Here is a 9338-nt window from a genome sequence, read left to right as displayed (position 1 = left end):
GGCCTATATCCGAGCCAATACGGTATTCACGCATTTCCTCAATGTAACTAGTGCCGGATGGGGTTAAGTTTTCAACTGGATCGCATACTCATCAAGCTGTTGTTACTAAGAGGAAATATTTATGTAGTTCTTAACCTTGCCAAACCAGCTGAATACTGTTATTTCTCCTCCTTTTGATTGAAGTTATCTGGACATGTAAGCGGTGGAAACAAATTATGGGACATTATACAGATAGGGAGGTTAAGCAAAGTCTCCCAACTGCGGCAGATCCGTTTTGAACAAGCCTGTTTAACTGTTCTAGTGCGGGCTAAAAAAAAAAAAATTGTGCAAATAAAGATTTTCAAGTTGGCTCCTAGGCCACCTCAAAGCAGAATTTATCAATGGGGAAATGCATTCAAAATTAACATTTTTGAAAATGCCGCCTATCACATTGCTCTGTATTCTGTTCCCTCATATAAAAGGGATGCATGTACCGATTTGTATGCAGTAAAATGCATTGGACGCCTATCTGCATTCTCATGAACAGGGTGGGGGGGGGTGTTATTTACACCAATTCCCTTCTTGTCTCCTTATGTTGTTGACTTTATTTTCTCTCTAAAGCATATCACCTTCTCTAGCCCTTAGTCTAGTCTCTCTCTAATTTCCCAATAACATAATTTTTTTTGTGTTGAGCAGCACTGTGAGTTTATGGGTCAGCATTCTCTTTACGCTTCATATAATCTCCGTATCAATTACCCATCTTGCTCCACATTCAGTATGGCCGTGCACATATGCATGGCTGCAGAGTTGATGGTGGATATGTTCCGTGCATGTTTGTCACTGTTGTAGTGATGCTCTAATTCATCCGCCCTTGATGTACAAATGAATTAGATTCATGCACTTGCAGCACTTTACTGTATTCTTCACATTGTGAGAAGAGGCTGCAGCGCTACTGATATTTATTTGTAGTGGATCTATACTTTTGTTGAGAACCCTGTGCGTGTGAGGTGGCACCGCTCTGTGCTACATCCGTAGCACACATAACACTGCTGGGAGGGAAGCACAAGGTTTTTAAATTGCATATGATTTACACATGAGGTTAGTGTTTGACATATAGGTGGATGTTACCGGACAGGGCCAGTGGATTTCCAATAAGTAGAATGATTTAATAGTTTAGGTTATGTGATGGGGGAATGCAGATGGTATTCTGGACCAGTCCTCATGAAACCCATTAACCCATCACATAAAAAAAAAAACATACTGCTGGTCAGTGCTTATCTGAAATATCTCCGGTCACAAGGTGGTTCGTGTCAGACCTAGGCAGTTCCTTCTCGATCTACTGCCGATATGTGACCTCATCTCATTCGCAATTTTGGTAGGAAATGTCAGTAAAAGAAGGTATTTCCTTAAGAACGTTCTGCCATGACCCAATGACAAGAGTCCTCTGTGCTGGTTCTGGGTACTGAAGAACCCTGAGTAAACGTGTTCAGTAGGGCAACATGATGTAGATAGACCATGACGCACTGGGCTGACGGCGTTCCTAGGTGATGATCCACTTGTTTCACTGAAAGAAAGGCATCCGCTGTACATCAGAATGCGGTCTCTGGTCTGACCTGTTTCCTCTTTACACCTGCTGGCACCAATTGGTGAAATTCTGTACCCTACACAACGGCACCGGGGCAGAGAAAGTGGGATAGCCACACGAAGAGCAAAACCCAATGGAGTAAAATGGTTGCCAATATGAAACTGATTACATGAATGTCATTGTCTAAAAGGGACAGTAGATAAACCATGACCACAATTGAGAGAATAGATGGAGGTTTCATACACAAACTGAAGTAACTTCCACCGCACATCATATGTTTGTATCATCGCATTCACACTTGCTGTCGGGGGTTGGTGCAAAGTTTGGGGAAACAGGACATAACGGTCACCGGTTACTGTATCGCTACTGTGTAAAGCAGTAGAGTATTCCTGTCACAAAACCGAGAAAGGATCGCCCTGGGCGCTCATACTGGGACAGGAGGAAAAGAGGAAGCTTCAGGCTTATGGTATATATGGAGTCGGACAAAGAAGGAGACAGATGGTGAACGTAGTGAGGGCAATGACGAGAAGTCCTCGGCCTGGAGATCTTGTGGCGGGTGGAGGACAGAATGCAGGTTGAGGGTATGAGGAGGGCAGGTTGTATGTTTCTTCTGAACAGGTGGGTTACAAGGAGACTTTAACGTTGGAATAAGCAGGAAGAAGTGACGGAACAAGGTAGGGTATTGCAGAGAATAGGCAGGGGGAAATGCTATTTTTGGGTCATTTATGTCAACACGCATGAATTACATATACTGTATAAAAAGACTGAATGAAGGAAAGTCACTGCATGCAGCGATGGCCCCAGAATACGAGGTACTGCTCCCTGCAATCCATCCCGTAATCTACCCAAATAGTAGATATCATGAGGCAGAACACAGCGCTAGCCACATCTCCATCACCACTCCAAGTCTGCCACGGGTATAAAGCGAGAAGCTCCCCACCATGGCGCGGCTCCCAAAACATCATAAAGAAGCCTTCATATTAAAGATCAGGAAGCGCTTCAAACATAGTAACTTGGAGGTAGAAGCTGCAGCTTTCCAGCTGCCTTCTTCATAAAGCAACCAATCTGACAAAGGAAAGTGCTTCCAGCTCAGTCTGCGCATGGAGCTGACCGGCAGAAATCTGTGACGTGAAAGGAGATGCGTTCGGCTGAATGCGTTCCCAGTGCGGAGAATAGATGCTGGCTGGGGAGATGCATATGGGGGGATTCTGCAGCATATGACGGGCGGAGCGCCCCTTTAATGACAGACCCTGAATACTGGGGAGTACATGGATAAAATACAATAAAACAGGCAAAAAAATGGGGACATACTAAAACGAATGACAAAATGGAATGCCCATAAACTTTAATGGGGAGGAATGCCCATAGACTATAATGGGGAGGAATGCCCATAGACTATAATGGGGAGGAATGCCCATAGACTATAATGGGGAGGAATGCCCATAGACTTTAATGGGGAGAAATGCCCATAGACTATAATGGGGAGGAATGCCCATAGACTATAATGGAAGGTAAAAGAATAATTGATTTTGAATTTAAGACATATCATTTAGATCTTTGGCACACATTCTCCCCTAGCACAGACACGGGATCTAAAACTCATATTATGTGGGATTATAGCTGTTTTCTATGGAATGACAGGTGAATGACAGTTTTGAGTGAATGCCCATAGGATATAATGGGAGAAAAAATAAACTTGTTTTTTAGAGAAAACCATCTTAAATATGATATAGAACTTTGTCATGTATACTCCCCTAGTACAGTTATAGGTTCTAAACCTCATATTAAGTGGAATTATAGCTGTGTTCTATGGAATGACAGGTGAATGACAGTATTGATGGAATGCCCATAGGATAATGTTATCTCTATGTTTAATGCTGGGACGGAACCCTCCATCACTGGGGCCACTGGAGAGGCCTGACTGCCAGCCTCCTCCCTATTGACTATGGGCCCTGGGTTTGTAAAGACTTCTGTGGCTACCCCCAGCAGTATCATCTCATCACTGGCTGAGGGGATTATCTCCAGCAGACAGCCAGGATCTGCAACCAGGGAGTGACTGCCATTGTTTCAGTTTAATGTTGTATAAATCAGCCCCCCCCCATTGTATTGTTAATCTCGTTACTGCCCCTGTTGTCTCTGGGAGGCAGATTAAGGGGGGCGGTTTGTGTCCCAATATCTTATTTTATGTAAATGTGTGTTTTGATGGATATATCCAGCCCTGTGTGTCCAAAATAAATCAGTCTTCGTTTGGTTTTACCCTACACTGAGTCTCAGCTAGTGACTGGGGAACTGGGGAAAGTGTGGTGTCCCAGGCTTAGGGAGCACAAGACAGTGGAGGTAGTCGGTCGGACTAGCCAGCCCCGTGACATTGGTGGCAAGCGGCGGGATTGCTTCTTAGTCTGAGGGACACTTACTTTCTACCGGGATTAACCGACAGGACGACAGACTTCGGTCGCCTTGACGAACACATGGATGTGGTATCAGAATTCCAGGGGCTGCTGCGGGTCATCCTCTCCTGCTACACCACTACTCTGCCTACAGAACAATACCAGAATCTGAAGCAACTGGTTCGACGGTCACTATGGCAGAGGGCTGTTATATGCCGGGGTCAGTGTCTTCCAAGATCCGAACAAAAGATTAGAGACCAGCGGGAACTACGGATGTCATTCCCTTAGTGCAGAGAATTACATCACATGCCGTTTCCAGTCTCTTAAATTCTATTAAGGTTTGGGGACCAGGGCATTTTTATTTTTGTAACGGTTATAAGTTGCACCTGCAACCTGTAGCTTTCCTATGAACTGCTCGCAATAATATATTTCTTTCCCCAGGTAACTAGAGTTAATAAATAATAGTTCCTTTTTTTACACTTGAAGTATAACATTGCATAGCCTATATTGGTGTTAATACAGGTATTTTATTTTTGTATCTCTCATGTGGTACATAGTTGGAATTAAAATTAATACTACTAAAATAGACTGTCCCAAACATGACATGTCGGAATGGAAATGTAGGTGTATTTTGGCTTTTATGAAAAGTTTTGTGCATCTTGCTATAAACTTGTGTACCGAAAAATGCACCTGCCCCTTAAGCCCGCCGCAACTGCGGCCGGCTCCGCCACTCAAAGGGGCCGGGAAGCCCCCGCCAGGGCCGGCCTTAAAGGTGTGCGTCCGCACAGGGTTTAAATTAAAACATCGGGGGGGGGGGGTTTACTTTATTTAACATCCTTCATGTTAAATAAAGTTTTTATCTTAAGAGGATGTTAAATAAAGTTAAAAAAAAAAACGGTGTTTTAATTTAAGTCCCGGGTCCCTCGTGAAGTTTTCAGCGACCGCTTGGCGCCCTTCACTCTCCGAAACTCCGTCGGGGTGCCGGCGTTTCATGCTGAGCGCTGGAATTATGCCACACCGCGGCAGAGCGGGAAGACGGCTCCCATCGCAGGACTCCGGCAACAAGGTCAGTAAGGATAGGGAGAGGGGGGTAGATAGTGAAAAGGGGCAGAGGGGGGAAGGCAGTGAGAAGGGGCAGAGGTGGTAGATAGTGAGAAGGGGCAGAGGGGGGAGATTTTTTCCTTTCTTTTTTGGGGGGATGGGGGGCGCCAGAGGAGTAGTCCGCACAGGGCGCCAGAACACTTAAGGCCGGCTCTGTCTCTGTGTGTAGTGCTATGTCTGTGTGTAATGTTATCTCCTTGCGTAATGCTGTGTCCATGTGCAATGCTATGTCCATGTGTAATGCTATGCCCATGCTTAATGCTATCTCCATGTTTAATGCCATCTCCATGTTTAATGCTATCTCCATGTTTAATGCTATGTCCATGATTAATGCTATCAACATGTTTAATGCTATCTGCTATACACAAAACAAAGCAAGAATTCAGCGCATACCCAGTAAATATCATTCAAAAAAACCTTAAGAATATATATTGGGGATTTCTTTATACTATATGGCTATATCTAAGGCTGGTTAGACAGACACGTCCAACTCGGGGGAATTTTGATGTAGTGGCAACTGAGCGTTATATAGCCATATAGTGTGATGCAACCCCCAATACTTACTCCTCAGATCAGCGAATGATATTCGCTGAATATGCGCGGAATTCTTCTATTGTTTTATGTTAGTGTGTGTGCAGGCATGTTATTACTGTGTGTGCAGGCATGTTATTACTGTGTTTGTCTGGGTATGATATTGTCTATGTGTGTCTCTCTGGGTATGATAGCATGCATTTGTGCTAGTTTGAGTGTCTGTGCATGTGTGTTAATGTATGGGCCTTGTTGTGTTAGTGTGAGTGTCTGTGTGTGTGTATTAGTGCTGATTGTCTGGTTGTGTTAGTGTCAGGGTGTGTGTTAATGTATGGGTCTGGTTGTGTTAGTGTGAGTGTCTGTGTGTGTATTAGTGCTGATTGGTTGTGTTAGTGTCAGGGTGTGTGTTAATGTATGGGTCTGGTTGTGTTAGTGTGAATGTCTGGGTGTGTATATTAGTGCTGATTGTCTGGTTGTGTTAGTGTCTGGGTGTGTGTTAATGTATGGGTCTGGTTGTGTTAGTGTGAGTGTCTGTGTGTGTATTAGTGCTGATTGTCTGGTTGTGTTAGTGTCTGGGTGTGTGTTAATGTATGGGTCTGGTTGTGTTAGTGTGAATGTCTGGGTGTGTGTATTAGTGCTGATTGTCTGGTTGTGTTAGTGTGAGTGCCTCGGTGTGCTTTAGTAAAAAGATTGTGAGGAGAACCGGTGTGCCCCAAAAATAGTGTGTGCTAAATAAGTAAATCTCTTAAAAATACTTCCCTTTTGTTTTCTCACAGCTGCCTCCTTAAAAACAACTCTCTCCAGGTGTTGTAAAGTATAGGTTCAATTTCAATAGGGGGCGCTCATGTAAGAAAAACAAACGAAACAACAATAGTGTAGACTGTTCAGTCAATACGGTGCAATTATATTGCGTTAGTTGCACTCACAATAGTGCTGAAGATTTGTGTCTGTTTCTCATTCCCCTCTCATAGCAGCTTGTGAAAAAGGTAGTAAATGGTTGCACTCACGGGATCCAATGCACATAAAATGATGTGCAAGGTGCGCTCAGGGAGGGGGGTAGGGGAAGCCCACGGTGTCCAGGATCTCTTCTCCAAATGTCGTGGAATTTCAGGTCCAATCCCCCGAACGCTGTGATACAGTGTGGCAACTTCTTCCAGCCAGGGAGCGGAAAACCACCCCCAGAGAATAAACAACTGCTGCTTATATTTAAAAATATACGTTTATTATGGGAATATGCCTTTAAAATAATTTTATTTAAATTTTAAAAAAAGTACTTTAAGATATATAAAATATAAATCTGTAAAAGTCAAACGATTAAGTGAAATAAAAAGTCTTTCCTCAACGCGTTTCGGCTTTAATGGCTTCCTCAGGAAAAAGTATTTGATCGCTTCTTCCACTCTTTTTGTGTGTGTTAATTCGTTGTATTTTCTTCCATATACGCTAGATGGCGGTGTAACGTTGTTTCCCAGAACATGAGGACGTGTTGTACGCACATGTACACTAGGTGGCGCTGTTACGTGGAGGCTGGATGTGCGTACTGCCGTCATTCTGTTTATACGCGTCCCCATAGAAACGGCTTCTCCTTCTCCGTAGAGCTGTCTCTTTTCTTGGTGTTGCATCAGGTCCTAGTCTCCTGCTGTGCTGTGAAGTGCAGATGTTAAGAAATGACATTTGAAGACGGATTAACATGAACGCTAAGTATAAACGCTATAGGATGTAAACGTTTAAGGATGTGATTGCATGAATGAGAAAACATTAAACGTGGATATATGAACTATAACTAAAATACTATGGGTTTTGTTTATACATAAATGTCTATATGAATCCACGGAAAAGAGAGCAATAAGGGTGGAAAAGTGCCAAACAATAATACAAAATACGAAATATTGGAATTGTGTATAGTAAAAAGTAATATTGAAGAACCCATGAATGCATAAGCAATCTGTGTCTATTTATTTCAAACGGGGGGAAGGATCCCTTAGGTGAAAGCTTGAATATCCAAGTTTTTGTTCAAGCCTCCTTTTTTTTATGTTCCTAATTTAAAGATCCACTTAGTTTCCTTTCTTGAAATGTTTTCTGCATTTGTTTTTTTTTGTATATGATTTGAGGTTTTTCCGGTAAGAGGGGACCTAAAATGTCATCGCTCTTCAGGAAATGCCAGTGTTTCCGCAATATCTTTTTAATGTGGTGAGCCTTAGTATTATATTCCTTAATGAATGAAAAACTGAAATCTTTCTTGTTCATATTATGTTCGGGCTTTCCTTTTAGTAGATGAGATCTGTCCATTTGTTCCACTTTCTGTTGACTTCTCGCTAATAACTCTATTGGATAGTGTTTCTCCATAAATTTACTTTTAATATCTGTGGTGTGTTTAATAAAGTCCTGGTCCCGTGTACAGTTCCTCCTTATTCTCATCACCTGTCCCGTGGGGATGTTATCTAACCATGCTGGGTGATGACAGCCTGTATAATCAATGAAACCATTGGCATCGGTAGCATTTTTATAATTTCTGGAGCATTGCCTTCTGTGAATAGTTCCACATCCAAGAATTCAACAGTTTGCTTTAGTATGTTGAAAGTAAATTTTAGGTTGTATTGGTTCTAGTTGATGTATTCTATAAATTGATGTAATTTATCCAGTGTTCCCCTCCATATAATTAACACATCATCGATATATCTCTTCCACAGCACCAGGTCTGCTTCAAATGGATTGTTGTGCCATATCTGTTCTGCTTCCCATTCGGCTACGAAAAGGTTGGCGTAACTCGGCACGAACCTGGCACCCATGGCTGTCCCACATAGATGACGGTAAAACTGCTGTTCAAACCAGAAATAGTTATATTTCAAAATAAAATCGACACATTCCAAAATGAAATCCTTCCGATGTGTTGCATGTTATCGCTATGTTTAATGCTATCTCAATGAGTAGTGTTATGTCCATGTTTAATGTTATGTCCATATTTAATGTTATCTCTATGTGTAATGTGTGACAGTGTAAACCCCAGGGAGATGCTTAGTGTGGCATTTGGGTACAGGTGCTATCCAGATCGTAAATATGGGTCCCTAGGGTGGAGCAATTGGAGAGCAGGGTGGGCCAATGCTCTGTTTCCCCATGCTGTGGAAATTCCATGCCGAGTTTTCCAGGAGGCAAGAAATCTGCAGGATCCGGTCCGGGATTCCAATGGGGCCGGCGTCAGGCACAGGTGCTGGACATTAAAAACCCCTGGAGCTTGATACTCAGAGAGACTGTTGGGGGAAGAGGAAGTTCCCTGTGCTCCCAGGGCAAGGAGAGGCCCTGAAGAAGACAATCCCTGAGCCAAGTGAGGCAATACCTGCCTGGACGTTTTGTGTGTTGTCTGGGGGAGGTTTTCCAGAGCCTGGCGTAGCTGGGTCTGGCTGGGAGGTTGAGGTAGTGGGTGATTAGGCTGGTCAGTCTGCACCAGCATAGTTCAGTTAGAGAGGGCTCCAATTGGGAGCTAGGTTTTCTTTTGCAGGTTTCACAGATATGCAATACTTTTATCCAGCAAAAAGAAACTTCACGTCCGGATCATCAATAAGTCGTCACAAACACATCAAGGCCATCCTCCATAATCATATGTATTTCAGCCAGCAATACACAAGGGCACATACCATGCAACAGTCAAACAGTGGTTTTGGGGGTTTAAGCGGTTAAAATAAGGAGGAAAAAAAAAATGAAAAAAAAGAAAAAAAACAAAAAAAAATATGAGCTGCTGTTCCTGGCTCTAATTGCCCTAGAGG

Source organism: Spea bombifrons, chromosome 4 (assembly GCF_027358695.1).
Source record: "Spea bombifrons isolate aSpeBom1 chromosome 4, aSpeBom1.2.pri, whole genome shotgun sequence".
Classification (NCBI taxonomy): Eukaryota; Metazoa; Chordata; class Amphibia; order Anura; family Pelobatidae; genus Spea; species Spea bombifrons.
This window is presented reverse-complemented; position numbering follows the sequence as displayed.